Genomic DNA, 17,032 nt, shown 5'->3' on the forward strand with positions numbered 1-17,032 from the left:
AAGTTTTAAATCTTTTGGCTGTAGTAATGCTATGTTTAACTAATATTGTTTCATTGTACATTGACATTTTGTTTTTGACACCGTTCATGGGTATCTTGTCAATCAGTTACCAGCTGAAGTCCGTTTGAAGAGGTTTACTCTCCGGACACTGGAACTCACTTAAAGCATGGGTGTATGTTACCTGAAGTAAAATTTAATTAAAATATTAAACACCAAATAATATTAACAACATCATGTACAATCTTTGGTAACATAATATATTCTAAAGGGTTTTTACCCAAATATTTTGGTGGCTCAGGCATGGTAACCTGTAAGTATAACCATTTTGCTTTTTTAACCTTAGTCAAAATTTTAAACCACGTTTGCTTTAACTAAATGGTTTATACGTATTTTAGGTATTTTTAACCTGATGATGGAACTGTTGTTCCGAAAACGTTCGTGTTTTTAATGTAGCCCTTTTAAGGGTTTTTATAAAATACATATACCCATATACAAAGATTAAACTCTTTTTTTTTTGGTAAGAAATTCATCAAACGAAAATTTATGCCCAGTTAGATTATTTTTTAAATTAATGGAAAAAAGGGGGCCAAAGATTTTATCAGACCGACTCTTTCTTACCGTTCACCCCAACTGGAAGGATGGGACTTGGTTCAAAAACTGTCCATTTCGATCTTCAGCTGTGTCAGCCTTGTTTAAGCGAGGTGTTTCTGAACAGGAGTTAGTTAAATTAACGAGTCACTCAAATGCAAGCCTTCTAAAACCATATCTACAGCTGGATTTCAGTCACCATCAGAAGTTGATCAAAAATTTCAGAACAATGTAGCTGGACCTTCGAGTTCCCAAATGCTACAGGTCAATAATATACAAAATCATGCTTTGGTAGAAAAGAATGGGCAAACTACTATAGCTTGTAATAATTGTACATTTAATATTGTTAACAGATAAATAAAGATTGTGTTTCGTTGATATGGTGCATTAATTGTCTTGTGAAATAGTCTTGTCGAATATCATTCGAGAGGAAATTATTTACCGAGAAAATTTTCTTCTGGTTTTATTCAAGTTTGTTGCCTTTTGGCAATTTTCGCTTATGCAATTATGACAAAATCACATTTGGACATTTGGAAAATATCTTAAAGAAGTTCTTCAGTACCGAAGGAGATAAAGCTATTGACGAAAGTCTAGCAACAATCCAACCTGGGTTAGCAAATTAAACCAGTACCAAAAAGATAAGTGAAAAGCGCTATTAAATAAAGATTAAAAACCAAAAAAGTTCCAGGTTATGACCTTATAACAAGAACTATCTTAAGAGAGTTACGATATACGAGCCTCACCAAGGCTCAAAATTGTGCCGACTTATTGAAAAATTGCTAACATAATAATGATCCGTGTACCTAGAAACCGCTCGTCCTATTAGTCTCTTACCGGTAACTTTTAAATTATTCAAGAAACTAATAGCGGCAAGACTTATGAAGATAATGAAGATAATAACTGATAATAATTTTTTCCCGGATCATCAGTTTGGTTTCAGAGAGAAGCATTCAACAATAGAACAAGTACATAGAGTCGTTCATACAGCGAATAAAACTTTTAAGGAAAAAAATACTGCTCTGCACTCTTTCTTGACGTCAGTCAGGCTTTTGATAAAGTCTGGCATGAAGGGTTGCACTTGAAAATAAAAATGACCGTTTCAGAGTCAATGTTTCTTTTACTAAAATTATATTTAGAAGGAAGATACTACTGTGTTAAGTATGAATAAGAAACATAAAAATCTACCGTATACGATCTGGAGTCCCTGAAGAAAGCAAGTTGTCTGGGTTATATATTATATTTGATATTTACGTACGACATATCAACAAACGAGAATGTACCAACTACAATATTTGCAGACGATACGGCTATGTTAGTCACAGATAATAAGTCTGCAACTACTACTAAATCTCTTCAAAGGTATATTAGGGACATTGCAAAGTGGACATAGAGATGGCGCATAAAGATTCTTCTTCTTCTTGTAGTTCCTTCTACTATCGGAGGTTGGCTATCATCACAGCTATCCATACCTTATTGGCGACTGCTCTAAAAAGATCTACTGAGCTGCAACTATACCACTCTCTTAGGTTTCTCAGCCAGAAAATTCTTCGTCTTCCTATGGATCTTTTACCCTTGATTTTACCTTGCATTATGAGCCTTAATATCTCATACTTCGCACCTCTGGTAATGTGGCCTAAATATTCCAGCTTTCCAGCATAAAGATCAATGAATCTAAATCACAACATATCATCTTTACAAAATATCACAAAATATCGCCTAGTAAAGAAATCAATAATAAAGCAATTCCACAAGCTGAAAGCGCTAAATATCTTGGAATGCAGATGGACAAAACTATGACATGAAGAACCCATATATGGAAAAAAAGCGCCAACATTTTAACTTAAAATTTCGTAAATATTTTTGAATACTGTCAGAACATGGAAGTTGTTTATTCCTAAGAAACTGTTGATATACAATACAATATTCAAACCAGTCTAGGCCTACGGGATAGAGCTAAGCAACAGCAGAATCCAACTTATCCATAATGGAAAGATTTCAATTTAAAGTGTTATGCTCTATAAAAACGCCCTATGTTTCGTGTCAAACAAAGATATTTATTGTGATCTAGAAATACCTACAATCAGTAAAGTGATAGTTCAGTGCATTGCTCAATCCGTAAAATATCTAGAAACTCATTCAAATGTCCTGCATTAAACAGTCAACAGACTCAAAGGCTAAAACGTAAAAAATTATTATACCTGATTTTTTATAAATAAGTGTTCTAACTCTCCGTAATTGTGTATATATTTTAGATATAATATACACTACCGAGCATAAAATTAGGGTCACCCCGTAATTTGAATTTATTTTAGAAATTATTATTCTGTTTTAACTATTTTCGGTTGTAACATAGTTTACTAATGGATTTCTTGAAAAAAAAAATTGTTGTCTTTGTTGTTTCGACAAGCGTTTGAGATAAAAAGGGCCCCTTAGCCTAATTCCTAAAAACCGTTATCAGCACAGTTTTTGTTTCTATGGTTTTAACGTCAATTGTAAATTGTTTGTGTATTGTGATCACTGTCAGTGTATTGCAATGAGCATAAATTCTGTTGTGGCGCCGTTAGAAGATGGCCACGATCAGCGAGAAACTGCGAGAAACGTTGGTGTAAGTCTCTCGAGTTTACAACGAGTATGGCAACGGTGCGAAGAGACCGGTCTGCTTACTCGAAGACCTGGTTCAGGTCGAGGCAGGATTACAACAGCTAGAGATGACCGCTTTGTCGTTTCTAGTGCTTTGAGAAATCGAACGGTCACGGCAGTTTCTCTTCGAAATCATCTGCAAGAAGTGAGAAATGTAAACATAAGTAAATGGACAGTTAGGAGATGACTTCATGCTGCTGGTTTATCTTCTCGAACTAGAGTAACTGGACCGCCGCTTTCCCGTGAATACCGAATTGCCAGATTGAAATTTGCACTCGAACACTTGGCTTGAACAATGCAGGATTGGAGTCGTGTATTCTTTTCCGATGAATCGAGATTCTGTCTTACGGGCTTAGACAAACGTGTAAGAGTGTGGCGACGTCCAGGCTAGAGATATGCTCAAGCATGTGTTGCCGAGCGTCTTCCATTTGGTGGATTGTCAGTTCTGGCATGGGGAGGCATATCGTTTGATGCTTGCACGGTGTTAGTCTTTATCGAGAATGGGACATTGACAGCGCATAGGTACATGACACAGATTCTGGAAGACCATGTTTTACCGTTTATGGTTATTCTTGGAGACGACGGAACATTTATGCATGATAATGCACGGCCCCACACTGCTAGGATAGTTACTGAGTAACTTGACCAGGTTCAAATCACACGATTTGTTTTTCCTGCTCGCAGTCCAGATATCAATCCCATAGAACATGTTTGGGATGAGATGAAGAGACGTTTACGGAGTCATGTGCCGGCCCCCAGAAATTCGAGAGAGCTTCGCGACATATTGGTGCAAGAATGGAATAATCTTCCGCAGAATGTGATCCAAAATCTGATCCAAAGCATGCCTCGTCGTTTGCAAGATGTTATCACTGCCAGAGGAGGGAATACTCGCTATTGAAGTTCTTAAAATTTCTTTTTTTCAACAAAAAGCACATCAAATTAAAATTGTCCCTTTTCAATATTTAGTATATCAAAGGAAAATTCTTCATTTCCATTATTTTTAATAAACTTTAAACTACAAAAACGTTGTTTTCTTTAAGCAATCCGTTAGTAAACTATGTTACAACCGAAAATAGTTAAAACAGAATAATAATTTCTAAAATAAATTCAAATTACTTGGTGACCCTAATTTTATGCTCGGTAGTGTATGTATTGTTTGTAAAGGTGAAGTGTATGTATATAGTTTGAATATGTCATGTTTGTTTAACTCATGTTTAAATCATGTTGTTGAAATATCATGTTTGTTCCATACCAAAGGACCAGTTATTGGGCTTGTCTCTATAAAGTCAATTTATATTTCTAACGCTTATAATACAATGTTTATAACTAATAGATTGCTAAATATACGTTATACGATAAAAAAATTTAAAATCAGACATAAACATGTAAAAATAATAATCTACAACAAAAAACAGTACAGTTTTGCAGTACAGACATTACTATTTTTTCGCTCGACATACTGAAGTGATGCAGAAGTTCAAAAGTATTCGGTGAGAATAATAGAAATATTCAAATAAAACTTTCTGGATGTAAAATAAAAGCAAGATACGGAAAATTGAATAGAAAAGTTATGCAATAGGTATATTTGAGTTTCTCATTTTGCTTACGACCGACGAATTGAAATGAATTTTTTAATGAATTGCCATTTTTTAATAAAATAAAATATTTAAATATGTTTTATTCAGTTTATCTCTCGAAAGCAAGGTAGATTTCGAATCGTATTTTAAAGTACAAATTAATATTTCGATACTAGATATATTTATTTTCGTATCTAAAAGGAATCATTATTATTTGTTAAGGAAATGTTTCTCATTTTGCTTACGACCGACGAATTGAAATGAATTTTTTAATGAATTGGACTTTGTTTATAAAATAAAATATTTAAATATGTTTTATTCAGTTTATCTCTCGAAAGCAAGGTAGGCTTCGAATCGAATTTTAAAGTCTCTCTCTTGTCGTTTCCTCATTGCTGAGGATCGTGATTTCCTACAATGCTCAATTCTCTCCATCTCTTGCGATTTTGGGCTGCTCTCATGGACTCGGAAAACGTCTCTCCAGTGGCTTTCTGTACTTGATCTGACCATCGGATAGGTGAGCGTCCTCTGCCTCTACGTCCTTCTACGTTTCCGCACACAATTAGTCTTTCTAAGTTGTCATTGTCTCTTCTCGCAATGTGGCCAAAAAACTTTAAAACATTTGCAAGACACTGAGAGGAGAGTCTGGTCTGAATGTTTAGCTCTTCGAGAATCGACTAATTGGATCTGTGCTCCGTCCACGAGACGCGTAGCATTCGTCCCCAGCACCACATTTTGAATGCATCAATCCTTTTCCTATCCTCTGATTTTATTGTCCATGTTTCGGCACCGTAACTGAAGATTGAAAAAATGAGTGTCCGTACCAGTCTCATTTTGAGTTTTTTGGATAAAGAGCGGTCCTTCCATATTTTTGACAGTCGACTCATCGCGTTCTTGGCCATCCCTATTCTTCTGCGAATTTCCGTATGAGAGGAGGCTGCATTGCTTAAGGAAGATCCTAGATACGTGAACTCGTCTACTTTCTCGAATTGATTTAGGGCGTCTGTTGTTTGGAGGATATTCGCGTGGTCCACAATCATGATTTTTGTTTTCTGATTATTAATCTTGAGCCCACACTTGTTGCTTTCGGTTTCTACTCTCTTTATCAGTCTCGACATCTCCTCTTCAGATGTTGCTATCAGTGTTGTATCGTCTGCGAATCTTAAGTTTGAGATCTTTTTTCCTGCAATGGAGATGCCGCCTCTCCATCCATCGAGTGCGTTCCTCATTATGTATTCTCCATATAAATTGAACAGGTCTGGAGATAGTATGCACCCTTGTCGTACACCTCTGCTGGTTTTGAAGGTATTAGATTACTGGTTTTCAATTCTTATTTTAACTGAGTTATCTTCGTATAAGTTTTTAATTAATATTGCCAAATGATCTGGAACTCCCATCTCATGAAGAACTGTCCAGAGAACTTCCCACTTCACACAATCAAAAGGCTTTTGGTAGTCTAGAAAACAGATTATTATTGGAATTTTAAATTCGCGGGCCTTTTCTATGAGCTGCCGCATATTAAGGATTTGCTCTCTCGTACCCTTCCCTTTGACAAAGCCTGCTTGTTCTTGGGGAATTTGTTTGTCTAAGTATTGTTGCAAACGGCGTTTAATGATTCTTAGTAATATTTTGCTTGGATGGGAAATCAGTGAGATGGTACGATAATTACTACACTTTGTAGTTGTTCCTTTTTTATGGATTGGTATGCACAATGATGTGCGCCATTCTCTGGGCCACTTTCCGCATCTCCAAATTTTATTACAAAGTTTCCACATTATGTAACATCCTTTGTCTCCCATGTTCTGAAGGAGCTCTCACTGATTTTAAAGTACAAATTGATATTTCGGTACTATAAATTTATATATAGATATATTTTATATATATATTATATATTATATATATATATATATATATATATTATATATTATATATATATATATATATTATTTATAGATATATTTATTTTCGTATCTAAAAGGAATCATTATTATTTGTTAAGGAAATGTTGGAATGAATTTATTAAGTCAACTATTATATAATTAGAAAACCTAGTATTTCTAGTTAGTTTTATCCAGTAGTAATATGAAGTAATAATAAAAGTCTATATAGTCGTGAACACGTGGGTGGCAAATATTTAAAAACAAAACGACGTAGGAAATAAAAAGAGAATAGCGTAAATGAAAAAGAGTACTTTTTACAAAATGGCGTGAAGTTTAAGTAAAATTGAATACTGCGATGTGTAAGATGCACAGAGAACCACTAACTAAAAAAATATATTCAACGCGAAGGGAACCAGTCCGCCAATAATTGTTTATTCTACAAAGATCTATTTAAGAAAATATCATCTACTTAGACCAACAATAATCAATAACTCTCTCTCTCTCTCTCTCTCTCTCTCTCTCTCACACGTCACTCCTGGCCCCTTCTAAGGGAGTGTAGTGATCATCGTGATGTGTATGGTCTGTCTTCAAAGATCTCTGTCTCTGGTTATTTCTTGTATTTCATGCATAGGTTTTTGGCATATTCCTGTAATTTGGTCGATCCATCTTGTTGGGGATCTTTTTCGTGATATTTGGCCTTCTATCTCACCTTGGATAATAAGTCTTTCCATGTTTTCTGTGTCTGCTCTCATAAGATGTCCTCATCATCATTATTAGTGGCGCTACAACTCTTCGTGAGTCTTTGCCGCGTTTACTATTGCCTTCCATGTTTGTCGGTCCTGTGGCAGTAATTCCCATTGTCGCACTCCCATTTTCTCTAGATCTACTTTGACTGCATCTTTCCACCTTTTTCTAGGCCGCCCTACAGACCTTCTTCCCTCTGGCCTTTCCTAGAACACATTGTTTATAAGGCGATTGTCGTTACTGCGTATCAGATGCCCTGCCCATCTGAGTCTATTGGCCTTTATATATCTGACTAGATTTTCTTTTCCGAATAGAGACTCTAGCTCGTTATTGTTTCTGCCCCTGCATGTCCCAAGATGTGCCCAAGATGTCCAAAGTATTTTAATTCTTGGAGATGGACTTTTCTTGAAAGCCGTTTGCTGACCTATAGTTTATTTAAAATTGAAATATTTGTACTGCAGTTGGTCTACGAAATTCGTAACATTCTTCACCAACAAAACATTTCAATGGCGTTTATCTTTCTTCTTTCCGTTTGTCGTAGGGTCCAACAATCAGTCCTGATCCCCTGGAGGGAGTGTAGTGGTTATCGTGATATCGTGTATTGTCCGTCACCAAAGACCTTCGTCTCTGGTCATTTTTTTTACCTCAATCATAGGTATTTTGCATATTACTCTAATTTGGTCGATCCATATTGTTGGGGATCTTCCTCGTGATCTTCCGCCTTCTACTTTTTCTTGTATAATAAATCTTTTTATGTTTTCTATGTCTGCTCTCATAAAATGTTTAAAGTATTTTATTTCTTGCAGAAGGACTTTGCTGGAAAGCAAAGTTCATTTAAAATTGAAATATTTGTCGTGTGGTCGGTCCACACAACTCGTAACGTTGTTCTCCAACAAAACATTTCAGTGTCATCTATATTCCTTCGTTTCGCTTATCGTAGGGTCCATGGTTCATATCCATATGTCAGTATTGGTAATATTAAGCAATTGATCAACCTCATTTTTAGAGTTCATGAAATTTGAGACCATATTTTCGCCATCTTTCCTACAATGACTTTTGCTAGATCACATCTATGTTATATTTCTTTCTGTAGTGATCCTGTGTTTCTGATCAATAAAAATAGCTATTGTAAATTAAATCTGGAGGAATAAAAAGGAGGTAAAGAAGTTGGGTACTATTTTGGGCAACGTAAAAATTAAAGCAAGGGTTCCAAGTTTTGCTTGGAATTTAAGTTAGACGCAAAATTCAAGGTTAAAAAACATTCACTATACAAATCGGCTCTCAGGTTTTTTTAAGGACACAACGGAGAGTGTTGGAAAGTGGGTCAACAGATCTCTAGATGGGAGAAACTGAAGTCGGAAAAAAGTGAATCGTACTAACTGAAAGGGATAGATAAAAAGTAAACTAAATAAAAAGAAAAAAGGGCACCACCTTATATTTTTTCTGAGTAATAAGGAAAACTTATGATCCTATTTATTCAATTTTAGAGGATTCATAAATAAATAAAAAATAAAAAGAATACAATCTTCTTCTTCAGTGCCTTATCCGGTCCGGATGTTGGCGATCATCAAGGCTATCATGGTTTTGTTGACTGCTCTGCGAAACAGCTCCGCTGAGGTCATCCCAAACCATTGTCGGAGATTTTTCAACCACGAGATACGACGGCGTCCCGGTCCTCTTTTGCCAAATACTTTACCCTGCATAACAAGTTGAAGAATTCGATATTTTTCTTCGTTCCGCATCACGTGGCCGAGGTACTCAAGCTTGCGTTGTTTAATTAAATTAAGCACTTCTTTTTCTTTTGTCATGCGCTGTAGGACCTCAACGTTGGTGACATGGTCCACATAAGATATTTTTAGTATCCTTCTGTATATCCACATCTCGAAGGCTTCGATTCGTTTTTCAGTGGCTTGCGTCAGTGTCCAGGCTTCAACTCCATACAGTAACACTGGAAGAACGTAGCACCTCACTATTCGCATCTTGGTTCCCAAACTGAGATCACTGCAGCACAGCAAGGATCTCAACTTAATAAATGTAGACCGTGCCATTTCAATTCTGGATCTGATCTCTTGAGCGTAGTCCCATTGTACGTTGAGGGTAGTTCCGAGGTAAGTGAATCTGTCGACTCTCTGGATCTCTTCGCTACCTGCCATTAGTGCCCCGGGATCTAAATTTGTACGGCTGACAACCATGAATTTAGTTTTCTTAATATTAAGGTTCAGTCCGTATGTTACGCTCACAGTTCGCACTCGGTCTAGTAAGGCCTGCAGATCGTTTAAGCTGGTTGCTAGTAACACAGTGTCATCGGCGTAGCGGATATTATTGATGTATTCACCGTTCACTCGGATTCCCATGTCTAGGTTTGTGAGGGCTTCATTAAAAATCTCCTCAGAGTATATATTGAAAAGAGTCGGCGATAGCACACATCCTTGTCTTACTCCTCGCATGATCTTCACTTGGTCGGTCAGCTGAACGGTCGGTAAGAATACAATAAGTAGGTTAAATCTTTTCCTAAAATGTTCAAATGAAAAAAACATTCACAGGTAAGTTATGTGGTCTTTATTAAAAAGTATTAGAATTATTTATCTGTTGTCAAAGAGAAGGTCAGTTTAGTATAGATAAAATATTACAATTACTTATTAATTATGTTCGTTGCTGGATCAACAACCTAATATGATAAATATCTGGACATACTAAATTGCATTTTATAAAAACAGCAATGTCCATTATAAAAGGATACCTTCATACCTCTTTATAAAAATTTAAATTTTATTATTCTCGATGACTTGGTAAAATATTTTATTTTAAAAATGCTCTAAATAATAAATGCTATTTACAGAAATAAAAAACAAATAAAAAAATTTAGAATTTACCTTGGTCATTATCATATCATGATATGTAGGTAGAAGAATTTAACTCTAAATACCATCTACAACCAATTAATATAGTTAGTTAAAGAACAATGGAATGATTATTTAAACATGCCACAAGAATTCAAATAATATACATTATCCAAATACTACAATATTGCACTGGCACTGGCATGACATGTTCAAAAAATAAAAATAATAATAAGTGTTTTTTGTTGTCTTCTATCTATTCTCAACAGAAAATATTCAGCTTTATAATTGAAGGGGCCAATGCAAAAAGTGCCTAAGTCACTTTTTTTACGGAATTGGGTTAGTGCCACTCTCTAGTGGCATTTATTATAAGCTTTCAGATGGTAGGAAGTCGCTTATTTTACATTTTCTCTGATAGTAGTTTCGCTTGTTTTCAACGCAAAATGTACGCAAAAGTCACCAACCAACTTGACAAAATATGCAGTATACGGTGCAAATTGTGCCTTATTCACGTTATTACAAGATTATGTACCGTGTGTTTATTACGTCTCTGTGAATCCTGTGTGTAATTATCATTTAAAAATAAACATGGCAGGTAAGGAAAGTGGAATAAATATATTTTGTTAATGCAGGTACTACTGATCGTTTTCACGAGGGATATAAGATTTATTTTGTAGTTATGCATTATTAACTACATTCTAACCTCGCATATTTTAACAACTATTATTTTACTTCAGATGATGGTGAATGGTCAGATTATTCGGCATCATGCAGTGAGTATGAACCAAATAGCGAACACGAAAATAGTTCTGAAGTCGATAACGCTGCTCCATGCAGAAGCAACCAGAGAACCAATAGATCTCCAAAGGAGGGTAAAACCTCTAGTTCCTGTGCTACGATGGGACATGGTCTAGAAAATATGGACATCCCTGGATCCTCCACACAAAGCAGTACACATATTATTACCCAAAATGTGGTGTATGAAATCAATGAATCCCAGCACCCAGAAGTAAAGAAGGGCAAGAAAAGAAAGATTAATAAGGATGCATGGAAAAGAACCATCAAGAGTAAGGAGTCGTTTTCTCAAAAACACCAAAGAAGACAAATAACAAACTGTCTCTGTAAATGCTCCTTAAAATTAAGCGAAGAACAACAAAACCAAATTTTCCAGGCCTATCACAATTTAACGTCATCTACACAACAAAATTTATACCTTGAAGGTTGTGTACGTCTTACGGATGTCAAACGACACAGATCAAGAAAATCTATCAATCCACGACATAGGAGCCGAAGCTTTATATATGAAATAAAGATTGACGGAAAACTGATAACACTATGTCAGTCGGCATTTTTAGCAGTACATGGAATAAAACGCTCTAAAATGCGCCGGAAGATTCAAAAAAACAATGCAGATCCTAAGGATTCTAGAGGTATTCATTACACTAGGCCAAATAGAACAAAAATTAATACTTTAGCCGCAGTTAGAAAATTTATAGAAGAACTGCCAGCTCGAGAGTCTCATTACAGCAGATCTGATAATAAACTTCGGAAGTATTTGGATTCCCATTTATCTGTTGCTAAACTTCACCGAAACTTCTTAGAAAAGAGTCAAAATGAAAAAGTGTCATACGGGATGTTCAGGAAAATTTTTACAGAAGAATATAACATATCATTTGGATTCCCAAGAAAAGACATCTGTAAAGAATGCACTCTATTTCTGACACGTTTACAACAAGCTGAAGTGGCACATGATAAGACATCGACACAAACTCTCAAGGTAGCAAGAGAATTGCACATAAGAAAAGCTGAAGTGTTTCAAAAGAAAATTTCGGAAGAAGCAAAAGCTAATGATCCTTACGTTCTATCAATTTGCTTAGATTATCAAAAAAATTTGCCTATTCCTGTAACGAATATTACGGACGAATACTATTTGCCTCAGTTGTGGATTCATAATTTGGGAATACGTTGCTTAACGACAGGAAAAGCCAATATGTATATGTTTGCAGAACACTTTGCTCAGAAGGGACCAAACGAGGTTATTTCTTGCCTTCAGGACTATATTACGCAAAATCAGAAGCCAGAACAACGTTATTTGAAACTTTTTTGCGACAACTGCTTCAGCCAGAATTAAAATAGATATTTATTTGTCTTTTTGGATCAGCTTTGTTCCAATAATATTTTTGAAGGTATAGAAATCTGGTATCCAATACCCGGTCACAGTATGATGCCAGTCGATCGAGATTTCGCTGTGATTGAAAAACAAAGATTAAAGTACGACACAGTTGAGAACCCTGAAGTTTATGTCAATATGATAAAAGGTTGCAGAAAGAAAACCCATTTGATGTCGTATTTGTACAGCATTCGCTGAGGTCAAATGGATGTCTGGAAAAAGGCGATCGTAGCATAAAAGTGAAAAACTATAAATTATGGTTAGACTCCCATATAAAAAAAACTGTGCCGGGAATTTAGAAAGCTAGACGCATCAAATTTTCGCGTAATGAGCAACCACAGCTCAGTGCAACCTATTCTGGCCCAATGGAACCAATCAAAATTTACAAAGTGGGTCAAAACCGTAAAGTTTGCGGCCAACCCACGCTGGCCTATGCGAATGAATACCTTCAAATTAAACAGTTGAAATTTGACAACGTAATGCATCTTGTCAAACACATTATATCACTGGACACTGAATTCTTTACTCGAACCATGTCTGACAATGGGAGTATAATCCAACAAAATAACCTTGTGAGTGAAGAACTTCATCAGGTGCAAGAGGCTGACGCAGTTTATGAATAGCTTTTTTTCCTATCATGTTCTAATATTTTCTGCAAGCATGCTGTGTAATTAATACAATGTTTATGTTCTTACATTTCTTACATTTTGTATGTTCTATGTTCTTACGGTGTCACATAATAAATATTATTTCAGTATAAACGCTTTTTTTTATGATATATCTTTAACTTTCCACGAAATAACAAATTGTAACACAAAATGTGCCTAAGTCACAAAATACTTAATTTTTTTTTAGAAAATTGCAAAGCTTTATGTTTTGTTTATTCATGAAAGTCGAAGAACCTTTACAAAAAGAATAAATCGCAAAACACATTTTGATCATAACATTTTCAGTAATATTTCAAAATCAAAAATAACCTTTCAAACCTTAATATCTCACAATTACCAATTTGTGACTAAGGCACTTTTTGCATTGACCCCTTCAATTGGATTTACTGTAGCAGTATATAAAAAAAGGATACATCGAATTTTTGGTTGTTCCACTATACATATTGACTGTAGACTTTGCGGACGACAATAGATTTCTCAAAAGTAAAATTACAAAATCTTCTAATTTCACTTCTATATCTAACGGGTGAACGTTCATTCGCCCGGTGGAAGACCAAAATTTTTATTTGACTCCCAGAAGGGATAATCGGGAATTTGTAGTACCGTGATATCATCCTAGCACTAATTGACTGCCTAAATAGAAGATCAAGAATGCCCTCAATGCGAATGTTCTTATCGCACATCGATATCTCTCTCCGGTAAAATTCTCCCAGTAGGCGATTTTATTTAATTTCGCTTTTCAGAATTTTTTTGTCACAACTTTTTTAACTTCTTGCCAAAGGGAAGGAAAGAAAAGAAAATAATTATCACAATATATTTAATATTGGTTATTTGGTTATCCATGAAACAAACATGGTTACTCGCTTCTCGTCTAGGGACCCATCAAGACATTAAATTAAAATACAAACTAGACCGGGTCACGGTCTAGTTTGTATGTCCATCCTTTTCATTTCTTTTAATAATTGTCTGTATATGCTGTCGAAAGTCGATGAACAATATATGCAGTTCTACGTAATGATCGTAGTTTGTTTATGGATTGGATTAGTACGTGTATTGCATCTATTGTTAATCTCCCGTTTCTTAATTCTGTTGATACTGTCCTATATTTTTTCTATGTATCAATTAAGTCGGTTTCTTAAGTTTCTAGGTCGTGTTTAGTAATATGCGTTATGTTTAGTTTATGCTCTATAATTGTTGCACTTAGTTGGATATCCTTGTTAAAAATTGTTTTGATGTGTCCGTTTTTCCATTCTACATGGTTTCAGGCCTGGTTTCGTCCTTCCAAATATTGACCATTAGTTTGTACTTCCGTTTTTTAGCAACTCCACTCTTTCGTTTATGATCATGTTAGTTTCATTTGGACCCGAAGTTTTGTTTAGTTTTAGTTGCTTTACGACATCTATGAATAATTCTAGTTAAGTAATGCATCTTCCTCTGCATCTCAATTATGTGATGTTTCGTCACCTGAGAAAGATACCTTATATAATTATTTGGGGATGACACACCAAAACAAATTTTCCAACTTGATATAGACTATGACCCCTCAATTTTCCTTAAGAGCTTACACTTACCATAACTCAAACAAAAGCACAGATGCCGCCCACTGAAGACGCAACTGTGACTAAACGTTTTAAAAACTTAGGTTTTGCTTCAACCAAATATATGATACGCTTCTTTAATCGTGTATATGAAACTGAGACACTACCTCAAGACTGGCCCACAACACATATAGACCATTTCCCAAACACAAGGAAGAAGCATAAGGCAAGAAAATGGAAAAATTGAAAGACAATTTGTGAAAATTGTATTTCGGGGAAGAGGTAAAACTATGATATACATATATATATATATATCTCTCACAAAAACTAAGATAGGCAGGATATCTAGCACGATTACAACAGAACAATACTCCTAGACAAATCCTTATGTCACAGCCGGTGGAAAGTAGACGAAAAGACAGGTCAAAAATTTAGATAGAAAAATGGTGTAGATGATGCTAGAAAAATAGGTGCAGCAGATTGGCAACGGGTTACTGAAATAGACTTGGAAAGGTCGAGGCTCAACTATGGAGTTGCAACATTATAATGATAATGATTTGACCGATTCTCTGCTTTAATCTAGTGTGTCTGGAGCATTTCTTGGAAGATACGGAAAGTGCTAATAAAAGAAGGATAATAAACAATCTGTTAAATGAACTGAATGTAATTATTTTATTTGTAAAGCTCATATAGAGACTGTGCATAAGCTATTCACACCGATGGAGTTACTTAAAAATGACGTTATTTTTAATTATTTTAACATTTTTATTAGAATTTGTAAATAAAATATTTAACATTTAAATAATACTGAAATAGTATTGTACCGTTTAAGATCAGTAAATTTATTATTCACCGTGGTACAATAAACTATAATATTGACCACTTTGGAGTTACTTTAAATGGTATCAAATATCGTAATTCTGATTAAAGTAAAATTTATGGGCACCCTGTATATTGAGAATCTATCAAACACAACTGCAGCACTAAACCATCTGGAAACAACGAATCGACAGCAGTCGCAATTCTGGTAATTTAGCGGTTCCTGCAGTCGTGACAAAGTAAGACAAACAGGTAATTGTTGTGTCGCACGTAGAAGTAACCGATGATGATTGAAAGATATCTTTTAGTTGCTTGTTTGTCCTCTATATACCGGGTCGACCACTTCGCTAATAGCGATCTTTCGTTTATTTTTTTAGTTATAATATGTAAGCTTTTAGAAGCGTAGAGGTAGAGATTATATAGATATCAGCAATAAAGAACTAAAAAAAAATTATAAAGTATGTAGTTGTTAAAGGAGTAAGTAATAAAACACCTTCATCATCATCATCATTAGCTCGACAACGCATTGTGGGTGTTGGCTTATTTAAGGATTTTCTTCCATTTTGATCTGTTTTTGCTTTTTTTTTTGCAGTTGGTAATATTAGTAAGGTTTTTAGATCTTGTTTCACTTGTTTTATATATATCTGAGTTTCGGTGTTCCCTTTGACCTTTTTCACACTAGTGCCTGTTTTAGTATTTCATTTTCCTGCATCTGTTGAATATGTGATTATACATGATATATATAATATATATTTACATATATATGTATATATATACATATATATATATATATATATATATATATATATATATATATATATATATATATGTATATATATATATATATATATATATATATATGTATATATATATATATATATATATATATATATATACATATATGTATAAGAAAAACTGGATATTAGTGACTGTCGATATAAACAAACAACACAGTTTATTAGGGCTGCAGTCAGAATGTTTGGCCGGGATGTTACAGAAACACTCTTTTGTCTTTTGGTCTAGCTTTCGGAATTGTTTTATTCCTTTTTTAAGACACTGTAATTAGAAGAATGTGTAAATATTTACAATATATCACAAATTATCAGTGCAACTTACTAGTTGTTGAGATTATTTATATAACGCTATGACAATCAACATTAATAACACACATATAAAATATAACATAAAATAATTCATTATATACAGGTTGTTTCAAAAAAAGGTAACCCCGTCTCTAGGATAGGTAAAAAACTGAAAAATAATTGGGGTTTGCTTAGTAAAAAATTTTTGTAACGCCATCCGTTTTCAAGATACAGGGCTTTGAAGAAAAAAAAAATAGAAGAAAATAGAAGAAATAAAATTTACGCATTTTTTACGATTTTGCCGAAACTACTGACAACATTGTAATGAAATTTTATACGAATATGTTTTGGAAGCTGATACATCCCATGAATTTGTTTTTATATCTGAATCTCATAAAGGGCGCTAGTTACACGGATCGTACTAAGTATTAGTCAATATAACATTTTTAAGAGTATAATTATTAATCAAAATTTCAAATAAACTTAAAC

Source organism: Diabrotica undecimpunctata, chromosome 1 (assembly GCF_040954645.1).
Source record: "Diabrotica undecimpunctata isolate CICGRU chromosome 1, icDiaUnde3, whole genome shotgun sequence".
Taxonomy (NCBI): Eukaryota; Metazoa; Arthropoda; class Insecta; order Coleoptera; family Chrysomelidae; genus Diabrotica; species Diabrotica undecimpunctata.